The sequence below is a fragment of the Durio zibethinus genome, chromosome 9 (genome assembly GCF_047325235.1).
Source record: "Durio zibethinus cultivar Kanyao isolate XHJ-2024 chromosome 9, ASM4732523v1, whole genome shotgun sequence".
Classification (NCBI taxonomy): Eukaryota; Viridiplantae; Streptophyta; class Magnoliopsida; order Malvales; family Malvaceae; genus Durio; species Durio zibethinus.
This window is the reverse complement of record NC_143170.1, coordinates 19,054,202-19,070,901: the sequence shown is the minus strand read 5'-3', so window position 1 is coordinate 19,070,901 and position 16,700 is coordinate 19,054,202. Positions and strand designations below refer to the sequence as shown.

The following is a 16,700-nucleotide window of genomic DNA, read 5'->3' as shown; positions in this document are numbered from 1 at the left end:
GATGATGCCTTAGGCCCTAGACTAGGTCCTTGAATCAAGCAACAGCTTACTAAGGTGGCACAAGCAAAAGCTACAATCATGGGCTTGGCCTGCCTAAGTCTCTCAGGTATTTGGCTATCTCGCAGTCCGTTCTTGTTGACCACAAAAATACCTTAGCCAGGCCAAGCCCATGCATGCATCCAATGTTGCCTAAGACCTTACGAATAAGTCCTTGAATCGGGCAACATCCTCATAGTGTGGTGACAATAGAGTTTATGTGTGCGGTCCCAACCAAGCCAAACATTGGTGTTGTCATACATTTGTTGCCTATTAGATGGTAAGGGTAGTCTAATGGCCCTTACTTGTGTTTTTCCCATGCCAAGCAGTTGTGATGTGGCCTTATATGTCATTTCCTCTACTCGCTCATTAAGCAATCAATTGGGTAGGTTATGGACCGATGTGCATGGATACTACCACTTATATATAATGGGCGCATGAATGTTGCCATAGTTATGCATGTTGGCAAGCTCCACACTCGATGCACCAAACTATCGCCTCACGATTAGCACCAATTTACTTGTGCCTACTATTTGTAATGTGCTCCTAGCCTTAACTAGTCGGGTCATTCCTTTAACAATGTTACTTTAAAGAAATTAGAGTGCTCAAAGTAGGCCTACACTTATGTACATTAGCATAAGATAACATCATGGGTTTTAGTCCTATTGTGTCGGCCTTTATGATCAGAGTAATGATTTAATCAAGATAGTTAGAGGCATTCATATTTCATAGCTAGAGGTGAAACTTTTAGATTTATGAAAGATGAAAAATTGCAAAAGCATTTGCCAAAGATGTTTTCATTAATCAAGAAATGAAAGTTAAGGGCTCGAAGACTATAAAAGACCATCCTAGTCTCAACCATAAATGATGCCCTGATAGGTGTTACTTTTAGGACTCCATCGACATCTTATGAAAAATCAAAGTTTTTAGGTTCTGGGTGGAGTATGGTCGTAAGGCTGAAACTTAAAGAAATTGATAGAAAGGCATTACCAGGAGTAGAGCCTATGGCTTAATTTGACTCAACATAAGGAAACTTACTAGGTCTAGACATAGTAAGGATTGACAGGCTGAGTGCTCTTTCTTGATTCAATGGGTGGTGGTGCATGGCTGTTCTTAGTTAGTAGACCAATTTGTCTAGTTAATTTCATTAATGAATGAGAACTCAGCCTACTAACTAGTTATGCAGAGGTGATCTTTCATGGCTAGCTTTTTAGAAGGACTATGGCCATTTAGGCCAAGGAAATTTCAAGCAATAATAGGATAATGATGCCCTTAGATGTTATAGGCCACACGCACACTACACTAATGTATTCAATGAGTCTATAGTCTTGGCCAACAAGCCCGAGTGATCTTTGAAATTTCATTGTGATGGGGATTGATTGTTGCAATTATTGGTTTTTAATGAGGAATTCCTAGTTAGTGTGAGTCATCAACTTGCATTGACTACATCCCTACCCATTGTACACACTGCCTGTTACACTTATCGATTGAATGATCTAGTGAAGTGTTCAAATCGTAGCAACGTGGATAGTTCGTTATGCATGATGTCACAACAAGTCCATTGCACCTTATCATTTAGACAAAGAAGAAGTTATAACAAGGTTTCTATAGGTGAACCTATGGAAGGATCATTGTTGAACTTGCTTAATGAACAACCCATGAAAGCGTTAACAAAACACCAAAGGGACAAGGGTGCCTTCGTGCCCTGAGCCTCTTTAGACCTTGAACAGGTGCAATGGTCGCTTTGTTCTACCTCCTAGGTGGGCAAAATGATTAGTATTGTTGCTTGCAATTGAATAACAAACCCTCGGCACATATGCCATCACCATTTCATTTGTACTACGTGCGTGGGCAGCATCATGACTCTTTTTATCATGAAAAACCAAAATGACTATCAATAATAGATATCTTGGCTCTTGCGTTAATAAAGAACATAGCAAAATATGATACTTCGTGTGAATTGTAGAATCCCATGAACCATCAAGTCTTTGAATGCAAGTTGCACCCCAAGCCATTAGGTTGAGGGTACACTTGCCTGGGTGTCATGCACTGTTACCCCTTCCAAACCCTTCTCATTAGGCTTTAGGTGAGGGGGTGGAACATAGCCGCCTGTGATCTCATCAATCGTGGTTGCCCTAAAAATGAGTCCCTAGCAATGATAGCACTATGATCGTTGGTGGTAAACCTCTTGGCATGCCTCTTCTCTAGTGACACACACTCATTGTCCATCTAGACCCCATCAAACCCCTTGCATCACTCAATCAATGCTTACATCATGGGCCTAGATCAGGTGGGATTACCAATTGAGTTTAAGCATATCAATAAGTGGAGGAAAAAAAAACTTACTAGGGTTCCCCTAGTAATAGCGAGCAAACCAAGAAAAGCCCAACTTGAGAATTGAGCACCCCTGACATCCAAATTATAGTTTGGAAAAGCATCCTCAATGACGGACCGAGCCCAAGTACCCTAGAAAGGGGCACTGAAGAGGGTGAGATCCCCATTGTGTTTGGACCTTGTTACACCGTGAGGCACTATTTGAGAGTCAAGTTGTTTGGGAATGCAACCCTAATCGGGCAGTAAATTTTGTCTAAGGTTGAATACGAGTGAAAGACTAATAGTAAAAAATTACCATGAAGGAATGATGAAAAGGACTTTGAAAAGAGAGTCAAAGAGTGCTTGAAATTGTTAAGAGGGAAATGGATGGGGGCTAATGATTTACTCCATTCAGATTGGAATGACAAGAACTTGTCCATCGATCAACTCAGTTACAGTGCCCAACTACATGCTAACCTAAAACTTGCAAATGGTGTTAGTCAACCAAGATAGCAGGACGATGGTCATGAAAGCCACTAAAGAGTGTGTAACAACTCACCTACCAAATCAATTAGCCTAAAAAAATGCATGGCGTTTAAATGCATGACCTATACCTAGCCGTCGAGGCAAGGACCAGGCCTTAATGATTAGGACGGTGTGACGACCCATCAAAACTAGAAAAGTGAGCTAGAGTAAAGTGCCTGTCAATGCAAATCTTGGTCGTAGTAACAAAATTCAAGTGAGAGCTTTAAAGGCTGAAAATGGGAAAAGTTCTATGTGAATGGCAGTTACATAAGGTTAGTCAATCCTAAGAGATGGGGGAAGCCCATTTTAGAGTACGTCCAACATGAGCTTCAAAAAGGAATCAGGTTAAAATTTTTAAACTAGAATACAGAGGCTGATGGTAATGTTAAGAAGTCCAAAGACATCGATAGAGGCATTAGAAAGAGATATCTTTTCTATTTAATAGCTTGCCCACCCTAAAAATGGCTCAGCCAAAGGTAGGGTCTAGTGGCCAAAAGAACACTACACATCACATGGTATCTGGTGCACCCTTGATAGCCCTTGAAAATTTAGAGGACTGGTGCCATCCGTACTTGGTCATACTCATAACTACAATGGTCTCGAAGGTGAATAACATATGGTTGATGGAATAATGTAGGCAAGGGAAGTTGGCAAAATGGATATGTAACCTTAGGAAAAGGATTGGCTTTGAGGGCTAGGCATAGAGGTCCCAATCTTGAACCCATCGACTATCGGTGCACTGCTCGGGCTACTCCAATGACAAAAATAGCTCATCATATGCTAGCTGGGGATGGACTAGGAATGGCTCCTTAAGGGACCTTTAATTAAAACAAAGGGGAATGCAACTATTTAATTAAAACAAAGCTTTATGATGGGCCCTGTGGATGCTTACGCAATGTGATTTCTGCCTAGTGCTTTGAATGTCAAAGTTAAGAAATTCAACCAAGCATGAGTAAACAATGAAAGTAACTATGACTCTCTTAAGGTAGCAAAATGCTTCATCATCTAATTGGTGACGTGCATGAATAGATTAACAAGATTCCCACTATCCTTGTCTACTATCTAGAAAAACCATAGCCAAGGTAACAAGCTTGGCAAAATTAGTGACGAAAAAAGACCTTGTTGAGCATGACTCTAGTCTGACTTTATGAATTGACTAGAGAGGTGTAGGATAAGTGGGAGCCCTCAGGAAAAATTGAAATACCACTATTTTTAATGTTATTTTACTTATTTTGTGAATCAAAGGTGGGCCACAACCCCTTCTTTTAGACCTAAAGCTAACCTTGGTTGGTCAATCTTGGTAGAAGATACTATCAGGTGGGGAGTTTGGCTAGGATAGCATATCTGTTAAAAGATAACACAAGTGTCCTAAGATAAGCTCAATAAGAATAGAAATCTCATGTGGAACAAAAGGGTAAAAGCTCTTTTGATTTTAATTTCAAGTACAAATATAAACCATGAAAGCATGGCCTATTGATCCTTTAGACCTTTGAAATTTGAAGCTAGAGGTGTCAAAAAGTTACCATAAGGATAAATGGCTTATGGTAGCCAAGCGTTCATAGCGATATTACTTTTTTATCCTTCGATGTCCACTCTTCCTATCATTATGAAACATTTCTCACTCACTAATAGAGAATGTGAGCAGGGTTTAGACCATCATGAGATAATTAGTTTTAGCTTATTGATGGTAGTGTCACAATAGTAATTCAACCTAGTATAAAAAAAACCATTAATTAGCACAATTGGTCATCACACTTGGTTAGAAAGCTAGTACTACGAAGCTACCATGTGCTAGATTATGACTAAATGCCTCTAACTTAGAATTCAGGCTAGAAGTGATGCATACACCCATTGCCCAATTACTTATTGGTAATAGGGGCTTAGAGCCCCTAAGGGCATAAGTCATAGGTGTAGCCCCTAAGGTGAGCAAGCCATACGAGCCTTCTTGGAGCTCAATTCCCACCGAGTGGTGAGTAGAATCCTTTGTACATGACTTAAATATAGGATAAGGAATTGTAAGTGGCAGAATGGCCTTACTACCATGATCCACTGAGATTCAGCCTTTTGTTGCTTCAATTTGTCCCTCCCCCTACACCCATCGAAGTCCTCTCACTTTATTTTTCTACATAGTACCCCTCTGAGGTTAGGGATGAATGGTGTCATAATGTATAGATCCATAGACCTACAGCTAGACACAACCTAAAGTGTCACCACCAATCTTTTATCTAGTTGTGATTGGCTACCTAATGAATCTATCCTTTTAAGAAGCTCTTAAGTTTGACTAAGGGTCCCTAAAGAAGAGGTTTTGACTTTCTGAACAGAACTTGGTTAAGATTTTGATTACATGTAGGGAAGGTTATAGCACCCCTATAATGCCCATGCTAAAAGACGATACCATTTAATTTTAAATTATCCTAAAATTTTATAGTTATAATGGTCTTAAATTTGATATTGGAAATAACTTTTAGGATTCTCCATCAATCTGGTAGAATTCTTAAAAATACTTTCTCACCTTGAGAGTATTTAAGAATCCCATTTATTTTCTTAAAGAGGCTTCATTGTTGGAAAGCTAAACCATTTTTACTTTATATTGGAAATACATCTAATTCTTCCACCATTTGGTCTTAAATTAGAGATATTTCCTCACTTAAAAATCTCTTAAATAATCATACATTTGTGACTATTAAGAATTTTATCCTCTGGATTTATTTTTATTTTTAATTTATTTCTAAATTTTTCACCATTTAGGTCTATTTAGAATCTAAACTCTTGCTAGTTCTTAATTTTTGGAAAGAATTTTTTTAGTCTACCATAAATTCTTCTACCATTTATGTTGAATTTGGAAAAACACTTTTTCACCTAGAAATCCTCAAAATTCAACCATTTGTGATTTTTCTAAAGATTTCATCCTTGGATAATTGCCAAATATTTTCACCCAAATTTTTAAGTTTTATTTTTAATTTTTAATTTTTTTCTTTAAAAAAATACAATTACTTTTATTGAAATATTATCTAAATTATTCTACCATTTGAGTATACCATTTGAGTCAAATATAGAGAAATTCCCCCCAGAGATTTCTCAAAAAATTTACCATTTGAAAGTTTTAAAAATCTCATCAGTGGATAATTTTTAATTCATTTTCAAAATTTATTAAAGTTTTATTTTATATTTTTTATAATTATATTTTCTAAAATAACTTTCTTTAATTCTTCTAGAAATTTAATCATGTAAGACATTTCAAAATTAAGTAAATAAATAAATAAACTAAAAAATAAATAAATAAACTAAAAAATAATAAATAAATGAAAATGAAAAGAAAATACAAAAAAAAATAGCTTGGCTTAACTGATATCTCGACTCAACTGTAAACTTGTGAATTGGTTAGAACGACTTAAGAGGCAGCTTGGCTCGATTCAGCTATAATTTAATTTAATTTACTATTCATAAGGCAAAATGACGTCATTTTGCTTAAGGTATAAATAACCCTAAAAGATAAAAAATTTTCATTTTTTTTCTCCTTTCTCTTTCTTTAGATTCTCTCCAAACTTTCTCTCCCTCTCTCCCACGATTCCTAGTTGTCGCTGCTGATCTTTACTCTACCATTGGCCATCATGCTATGCCATCAATCGGCCATCGATTCAACCTAAAATTTCATCACTATTTCCTCTCGATTTCTTAATCTTGAATTTCAGCTTTAATTTTTTAAACTTGGCCTATAATGTCTTAAATCTAGAGTCAAAGCCATTTTCTAGTCATGAATCTGGGCTCCAATTTTTGAAACTCAGCCTCCAATGTCTTAGATCTAAAGTCAAAGCCATAAGATTTCACCACTAGCCTTTTTCCGCTATCTGATCTCATTATTCACTGGGTATGTTGCTTAAATTCCTCTATTTTGCACTTCCACTATTTTTTATCTTCAAAAATCCCAGATAGTGATGTAAACTATCATCGGTGCCACCACTGGGGGAAAAATCTCTCTTTTTATTGTTACTGATTGTGCTTTCTTTGTATCGTGGCTATTTTTCTTTTATGCTTGGTTACTTTGTACATTTCTTAATGGTGATTGTGTTGGTTGTGTTTGCTGATAGTAGGCACTTATTTGATGAGAAACCAGTAATGGTAGTAGATCTTGGTTTCAGTAATGGAGGGCTTAATAGTGCTTGCAATGTAGCTATCTTGCTATCACAGTGTTAATGGGGATTCAATTACTAGACAGCTTGTGGTGGCCTTTTAAATCAAAGTTACTACATTTTTTCGTTGTTTATATTATTCTTTTGGTGAATCTATTGCTGAGGAATTGGATTATGGGGTTCAATTTGGATTTTTGGCTTATACTAGTGTAGTATAGAAGTAAGGCTAAGGACAGTGGTCTTGGGAGAGAGAAAAGATGAAATGATATTGGGTGGTCTAGGTAGATGACTCTAATGGTTATCTCTGTGTATTGTCTATTTTTGTTCACCTTTTTGTCTTGTGTGTGCTTGCATGTCCTTTTATAAAATAGTTCCCTTACTTGAATAGAGTTTCACCTATGATTAAAATCTTCAAATCATGTTTATTTTTCACCATACTAAATAAAAATCCTTTCCATTCAAATTAAATTAACATCTTCGGATAGTAGTTCAACTTAACCTCATCATCGGTCAATCTTCTAGCCAATTACGATTCTTTTCTTTTCTTTTCTTTTTTTTTGAAATGATAAATAAATTTTAAACCTCAGACAAAATGGGTTGTCCACAATTCCCTTATTTGTGCGTTTTCTGTGAAACAAGACTTCTGCAAAGATATAGGTATCCATTACGTCTGGGTGTAGCTTAACAATAATTACAAAATCTTGAAACTCTAAACATTTTTAATTTGAAATATTCAAGAACTTTGCAATCTAACAATTATTAATGTAGGTTGAAACTCAAATATTCACAATTTGAGTTCAAAGAATAACCATTTTGAAATTCAAAGGTTCGTAATTCATAGATTCGCAAGGTTTAAAAATTTGCAAGACTTTCAAATTCATAAGAATTTTCAGTTCTATAAGAATTTTCAGATTCAAAAGGATTAAAGATTCACAAGAAATTCAGTTTCTTAAAAATTTAAATTCTCAAGATTTTAGTTTTGCAAGAATTTCATTCTTAAAATTTTAGATTCGTAAGAACTTAGTTTCACATGAATTTCTAGGTTTGTAAGGCATAAAGATTTGTAATAACTCGAATTCACATTTGAGAGATTCAAATCCAAAGTTTAATTCAAAGATTCACAAGAACTTAAATTCACAAAATTCCAAATCTTCTCATTTGAGTTCAAAGATTTACATTCAATAAATTTTAGAGTCTCACATCTAAATTCAAAGGTTCTCATTCAAAAAATTTAAGGGTTTGTATCCAAAATTTCAAAGCTTCTTATTTGAAAACTTTTGGTGATTCACATCCGAAACTTCAAAGATTTAGATTCAAAAATTTTGGAGATTCACACAAATTTTCAAGATTCCCATTCAAAACTCAAAGACAAAATATCTCACTTAAAACTTCTTAAAGACTCAATCAAAATTAAAAGATTCTTATCTAAAATTTCTTAAAGATTCCCATTTAAAACTTCAAAGATTCACATTATTTTTAACATTAATAATGCTCTTTTAAAAGGCTCCACAACTTTAAAATTCTAAATGATTTTCTCATAAAACACTTTTCAATTTGAGGATTCCTAGCCTTATCTTAAAAAGGTTTCCTCAAAAAGTTCAAAATTTATTGTCATGAAAATTTTCATTCTTTCACCAAAGTCAAAATTTTGTATATAAAGAATGTCATGTAATGATGCAAAAGTTTTCTTAATGATGCAAATGCAATAGTCTAGATTCTTATAATAATGCAAATGCCATACTTTAAACCATGATTCAAATGTTCCCTACATGATGCAAATGCATGGCTAGCCAAGATTCAAATATTCACCAAATTATATGCATGTATTGTTCAAATAACAATGCAAATGCAATGCATGTAATGCAGATGTCACTAACATTAATATCATCAAATTCTAATTAATTATGGTAAAATGGATCTCAAGACTCCACCATCTCATATTTTCTCTTTTTAGTTTTTAGCACTAACAATTTTAGAACAAATTCCATTCATTGAGCCACATTATTTCCATTATCTGATCACAACTCATAAGTTATGTCAACCAATCAACTACCATATTCATCATCTTTTCATCTTAGGTTTCTTCCATTTTTCAATATTTTTGCCCTTGACATTCTGGATTTCTTTTTAAAGGAATGCAAGAATCTTTTATGAACATTATCATTCATTCATTATCATTTAAAATCTTGACAAATATAATGCAATCATATATTTCCTTAATTTATTCTAGAGATGCAAAAATAAGAAAGTGTGAGGTGAATAAGGAGAAAGGTGATCATTGTAAGAATGAGTCCAACATATAAACAAATAGGCGAAGGAATAAATTCATAGTATGTCATTGGGATAAGTATATGAATGACATAACAATATCTAGACAATGAATATCCAAACAATTCTTAACATTAATCCAAAATTCTTTTTCAAAAACTCATTTTATTGACTTTTGAAATCATTTTGAACTTATCAAACATTACCCTAGCTTCAAAGGATCTTCGAATGACATTGATCTTCCATATATTGAACTATCCATCCAACTTTCAACTTAAATGTTTTTCTACCTAAATTGCCCTTTCGAGTTTTCAATTTGAGTCTTCCTTCTTTTTTTTCTCATTTTTTTCATTTTTTTAAATTTTTTCTACATTTTTTAATTTTTCATTACTTTCACTTTTTTCACTTTTTCTTTTTTTTTTATTTTTCAAATTTTTTACTTCATCTGTTATTGATATCTCCCATACATCTATCTTTAAAACACAAGAACGTAGCACGATTTCATTACAAGCATGCCTTAGCTTAATACATGATCATTCAATTCAAGTATTCACATTTAATCAAAATGGACTTTTAAGGATTGTATTGTAGGCTATGGTGAGGTTCATGAAAGAAATGGATAAAATATGCTCAAAACATATGTTTAAAGGGTTCAAACCAAAGGATCATTACTCATCATTTGATGCAACTTAGCATTTTGCACCATTCCACATCATTCCACTACTTTTCTTTCTTTTTTTATTTATTTTATTCCTCATAAAAGGATTCTCATTACTTTGCCCTAAATCATTTTGAGGCATTCAATTTTTTTGTGTAAAAGGGTTCTTTTTTCTCTCTTTTATTTTTTAACTTTATCTTTGAGACATTTTATGATCTTTTACCTCTTTCCTTTTACAAGTATGTTTTTCCTGAAATTTACCCCCTAATATGGAGGGTGATCCTTGGTTTGGGTTGTTTAGAAAAAAAACCATAATAGGCTCAAAAGGGGTAATAATGGATGATTTTATGAATGGTAAAAGAAAAACTATCATTTTTCATCTCAAATATAAATGCTTTCTTTGAAAACCATTTATTGAACAAAGATAAACTCATAGATCATTACAAATGATTACATATCTTCAAGATATATCTATTTCATATTTGCTAGTAGCTTGCTTCTTTTGTTCAAATGATCTCCACAAATTGAACTTTATCAATGTCAATTAGTTTTTGAAATTAAATCATAGAATTATTGTTATCATTGTTTAAACTTTCATCATTTGGAATTTAAGAATGGGAATAAAAAGACATGGAAAAAACAAAGCATGGAATAATGGTTTGAATGAAAGAGAAAATGTGATGAAATGCATCAACTTGCCTTTTATTAAAATAATAAAAAAATAAAATCTTATTGCATATAGAAATCCTAACTTTATTCTAAAAAAAATCCCAAAATGACAAGCAACTTCCAATCAACCTTAACACCCTTGTCCTTTTCAAAATTATGCCCATGTGTGATCAAAGGAAAGGTTTTATTAACATCTGACCCCCTTGATTCATTGAAGCTCACTAAGCCTTTTTAGATCAAACTTTGTACCTTATGCTTGAAAAAAAGGCAAGTTTTTATAGAGTGATCCACGTTCCCATTATGGTAATCACATGTGGCTTTAGCATCATGCCATTTAGGATAGGATTACTTCAATGGTTCTAGAATAACTAAAGATACCAAGTTGTTCTTAACTAGTTCTAGGAATATCTCAGTGTAAGTCATGGGGATAGGATTAATGTAGGCCCTTTCTTGGTTATTCCATCATCTTTTCAAACCACTGCTTGGTTGTTAGGCCTTAAAGCTGATGTAATGACATGACTAGACTTATATATAGGTATTTGAAAAACTAGTTAGTAGGTTGGTGGGTAAGTTGGTTATGGATATGGTTGGTAAGAGGCTTGCACAATACCATTAACTGTAGGGTAGTAAGTAGGATGAATAGGTACGGATATAAAGAATAGCTTCTGAATTGTTGCCCCTCAAAATTCATAGCTTGGGCTTTAATTTCTTTCTTTTTAGGTAACCCTCCTTTTGTTGGTGCTGGTGGTCTCTCCTTCCTAAAGCTTGCCATTCTTGATAGTATTTTTAATAATCTCTCCTAAAATCACCATATCAACAAAGTTCTTTATTGCATTCCCTATTATCTTTTCACAATAGGGAGATTACAAAGTACTTACAAATAGCACCATAGTCTCTTTTTCAATCAAAAATAGTTGAACTTGGGTAGTTATGTCCCTCCACCTTTGGGTGCACTCTTTAAAGGACTTGGTCACCTTTTTTTTCCATTTTGCAAAGAGAGGTAGTCTGGAGCCAAATCTATCATGTGCCAGTACTAACTGATAAAGTCACATGCTAGCTCCCTTGGAGAGTGAATGTGGGATCAATCAAGCTGGATATATTATGTTGTTGTAGAATCAGTAAGGCTGTCTTGGAATACATGCATCATTAGCTTTTCATCACTAATATAGGTAGCCATTTTTCGATAGTACATGGTAACATGAGTTATTAGACACTTTGTACCATTATACTTCTCAAACTTTAGGACTTTAAATTTTTTAGGAATAACAATGTTTGGGACTAAATAGAGCCCAGTAGCATCCATGAAACCATAAAAATTGATTCCCTCCATTGCTCATAATCTGTCCTCTAACAAGTTTATATTCTATTAAGCTTTTGAACCCTCTAAAGTCTCTACTACCTTTGGCCTTAGCTTCTTTTTCTCTTTCGGATATCCAAGTTAGGGACTGGTATTGATTCTACTATCTTCTCAGTAAAGATAGGATATACATAACTCTGGTAATGCCTTGGGTTTGAAGTTGATGGCATTTTGGTGTATGTGTACCCTATAGGGTCTGTGAACTACTATAGTGGTGCATCTTGTATGGACTAGGCTTGATGCGATCCATAACTAGAAGGGTATCGAGGGGTTAGCCACATCTTGTGATGGATGATCCTGCTGGCTAGCATTTTCTTCTACGGCCTACCTTTTATTCAACTTGTTTAGGGCTTCTAAAATTTTACTCAAATCCCCCACAAGTTTTTCTTAGGCTTTCTTTATTTTTTCCAAATGTTTTGCATTTTTCTATTCCATTTGCTTGGCTCAGGCTCTAATATTATATTGATAGTGGGTTGTTTAAGTAGGATTCTTAGACTATCGAGCTATCTATGAACCTTATGTACCACAATTAGGATGCTCATGTTACTAATCTAACTTTATTTAAAAATCCTATATGCATTAATGAATGAATGCATAAACAATGTATGAATGCAGAATGCACATATTGACGTGTCACACTATGATGCGTGGATGAATACATATGTTAGTGACGCTAGATTAAAATAAAATATACAATAACTTAACAATAAATAAGAGATAAAATAAAGCTTAAAAGGTTCACTCATATGTCCTAACTAGGGTTACATTCTAATGATAAGTAGATATGGCTTTAACTTAAGGTTGGCTTTTTTGTTTCACTACATCTAGTTGGGATTAAATCTAGAGGTTTCCAAATTATTCTCACATCATTGTCCATCACAAACAAGTAAGACACTCCAATCCTTGCCAATCATAAGCTACAAATGAAAAGGATACAATTTAAGTAAGAATACTTTACTAGCCATTATGGAGATTATCATCTCATGAGAGTGTAGGTACTTTACTCCCTTCAAAGGAGGACGAAGCCTAGGTATAGAGCTCATTGATGCACATGCATGTGATGTGTGTGTGAAAGAAAATATATATATATATCTTTATTCATAATTTTCACAAGACAAGTCAAAGAATAAAAGAATGACAATAAATGTAAACAAAAATGATCAATAATTTAAGAGCAAGCAAATCAAAAAAATTAGGATAATTCAAAACTAATTAATGGCCTGACTCTTAGTGTCCTTAGTAGAGTCACCAAACTATCATAATGTATAGATCCATACATCTATAGCTAGACATAATCTAAGGTGTTGCCACCAATCTTTTATCTAGGTGTGACTGCCCATCTAATGAATCTATCCTTTTAATAAGCTCCTAATCTTGATTAAGGGTCCCTAAAGAATAAGTTCCGACCTTCTGAACATAACTCAATTTAAGAGTTTGGTTACATGTAAGAAAGGTTATAGTACCCCTACAATGCCTATCCTAAAAAACAGTCCCATTTAATTTTAAATTATTCTAAAGCATTATAGTTCTAATGGTCTTACATATGATATTCAAAATAACTTTTAAGATTCTCTATTAATTTGGTAGAATTCTTAAAAATGCTTCCCCACCTCGAGAATATTCAAGAATTCCATTTTTTTCTTGAAGAGGCTTCGTCGTTGGAATACTTAATCAATTTTATTTTTTATTGGAAATACATCTAATTCTTCCACCTTTGGGCTTAAATTAGAGATATTTCCTCACCAATAAATCTCTTAAATAATCATCCATTTATGATTATTAAGAATTTTATCTTCAAAATTTATTTTTATTTTATTTCTAAAGTTTCCATCATTTGTGTCTATTTAGAATCTAAACTCTTGTTAGTTTCTTAATTTTTGGAAAGGAAATAATATGACAATTATTTTTTTAGTCTCCCCTAAATTCTTTCACCATTTTGGGTAAAAGTTTAAAAAAATGTTTCACCTAGAAATCTTAAAAATTCAACCATTTTTTATTCTTCTTAAGATTTCATCATTGGATAATTGTCAACTATTTTCACCCAAATTTTTAATTTTTAATTTTTTTCTTTGGAAAAGAATATAATTACTTTTATTGAAATTTCATCTAAATTATTCCACTATTTGAGTCAAATATAGAGAAATTCTTTCCCTAGAGATTTTTTAGAAAATTTACCTTTTGAAATTTCTAAGAATCTCATCATTTAATAATTTTTAATTCATTTCAAAAATTTATTAAAGTTTTATTTTGTATTTTTTATAATTATATTTTCTAAAATAACTTCCCTTAATTTCCTAGAAATTTAATCATGTAAGATATTTAAAAAATAAGTAAATAAATAAATAAACTAAAATAAATAAATGAAAATGAAAAAAATACAAAAAAATATCTTGGCTTGGCTGATATTGCGGCTCGGTTGCAGGCTCGCGAACTAGCTAGAGCAACTTAGGAGATAGCTTGGCTCGACTTAGCTAGAACTTAATTTAATTCACTATTCATAAGGCAAAATGACATTTTTTTGGCTTAAGGTATAAATAACCCCAAAAAATAAAAAATTTTCATTTTTTCTTCTCTTATCTTTTTCTTCAAATTCTCTCCAAACTCTCATTCTCTCCATGATTCCTGTTCATCGCTACCAGTCTTTGCTACGCCATCAATCACCATGCTCCGCCATTGGCTGACCATTAATTCAACCCAACATTTTGCCATTGTTTCCTTTTAGTTTCTTACTTTCAAATCTAGGCTTCAATTTCTAAAACTCAGCCTCTAATCTCTCAAATTTGAAGTCAAAGCTGTAGGATTTCATTATCTTTTTCAGCCTCTTTCTACTTTTGATCTCGCCAATCTTTGGGTATGTTGATCAATTTCCTCCATTTTGCACTTTCACCATTATTAATCTTCAAAAATTTTGGGTTATTGTAAATTGTCATTGGTACCGTAACTAGCAAAAAAAAAACAAAATCTCTCTTTGTATTGTTGTTGATTGTGCTTTCTATCTATGGTGGCTATTTTTTTTATGTTGGGCTACTCTATATGTTTCTTGATAGTTGTTATGTTGGTTGTGCTTACTAACAATGGGCACTTATTTGGCGAGAAACCAGTAATGTTAGCAGGTCTTGGTTTTGATAGTGGAGGCCTGTAATGGTGCTTGCAATGTAGCTATCTCGCTACCACAGTGTTAATGGGGACTCGATTACTTGACATCTTGTGGTGGCCTTTTAGATCAAAGTTACTACCTTTTTCCTTGTGTATATTATTCTTTTGGTGAATTTATTGTTGTGGATTTGGATTCTGGGGTTCAATTTGGATTTTTAGCTTATACTAGTGTAGTATAGAAGTAGAAATAAGGATAGTGGTATTAGAAGAGTGGAAAGATGAAATGATGGTGGGTGTTATAGGCAGATGGCTACTAGTGGTGATCTAAGTGTATTGCCCTTTTTGTTCACCCTTTTTTCTTGTGTATGCCTGCATGTCTTTTTATAATATAGTTCCCTCAGTTGAATAGAGTTTTACCCATGATTAAAATCTTTGAATCATGTTTATCTTTTCACCAAATTGAAACTAAACAAAAATCCTTTCCATTCAAATTAAAATATCATTTGATGATAGTAGTTCAACTCAACCTCATCTCTAGTTGTCTCTAGTTAATCTTTTAGCCAATTACAATTCTTCAATTTTTTTCTTTTCTTTTTTTTCTAAAAAGATAAATGAATTTTAAACCTCGAACAAAATAGGGTGTTTACAAGTGGTGTTCTCCACTACAACCAATTTGGTCAAAGGATGACATCCTTCCTTCAAACGTCCAAGTAAATGACAACCAAATGCCCTTGGTATTTGTTACAGGGACGAGCTCACCCTTGGTGTGTGCACTTACCTCAAACTCTATTAGCACACATTGTCCCCTAGATTGGTTTTACCTACATGCTATTAATAGCTCTTGGCCCTTGGTTTCTATAAGAAATCACATCAAACACCATTAGCAGATGTTGGCCTATTGTTACCTCAAACACCATTAGTAAATGTTGGCCTCTTGGCTTAGGATGTTGCCTTTGACACCATCACCAGATGCTAGCACTTGGTGTAGGCACTTTTTTCAACCATCATCAGCATAAGTAAGCCCTTGGTACAGGTTGTTGCCTCGAACACCTCTTTGGCAGATGCTAGCACTTGGGGTGGGTTGTTGCCTCAGAAACCTTTTTCGTATATGCTAGCACTTGGTGTGGCATGTGTATTATGACCCTTTCACCCAAGGCACTTATCCATCCTTTGATAGCCTGTAGCACCAAATGACGCTTGGTGTATGCGTCACGGGCTCTGGTCTTAAGCCAAATTTTGTGTGGCCTTGGATAGGGAATTAACTTCGTCTACCTAGGTCAGTTTATGAATCTCAAATGCTCAGCATAATTCCACCTTGTCAAAGATTATGCTATAGTATTAGGCCTTCGAGAAGCCCACAAATTTGATTCTACCATCATTGTGTTCAAGCATGCTTGCACCTGGGTCTGATTATGCACATGCACCTCGATCATCAGTGCCTGCACTTGGGATTGATTGTGTGCCCACGCATCACTCACCAGCATTTACATTTGGGCCTAGCTCAATTTTGCTGAACCTAAACACATTGCCTAAGTCTTTGGAGTCTTGATCACAATCCATACCATTATAATGGGCTAGTTCCCCATGAATTAGGCCTCTAATAGGCCTCAAGGCCTAGTCTCCCTAGCTATTAGACCCTATCTAGCTG

The 16,700-nt window shown here is 34.0% G+C and overlaps 1 non-coding gene and 2 pseudogenes across 1 annotated transcript; all 3 read left to right on the top strand.

The window, feature by feature from the left end:
* The first annotated feature begins 435 nt into the window (after positions 1–435).
* Positions 436–1,670, top strand: LOC149516852 (18S ribosomal RNA; annotated as a pseudogene).
* Positions 1,671–1,925: 255 nt separating this feature from the next.
* Positions 1,926–2,081, top strand: LOC149516851 (5.8S ribosomal RNA). The gene has a single exon (XR_016345443.1). It is a non-coding gene; the product is annotated as a 5.8S ribosomal RNA (ribosomal RNA).
* A 231-nt stretch (positions 2,082–2,312) lies between these two features.
* On the top strand, positions 2,313–4,955 carry LOC149516850 (25S ribosomal RNA; annotated as a pseudogene).
* Positions 4,956–16,700: the final 11,745 nt, after the last annotated feature.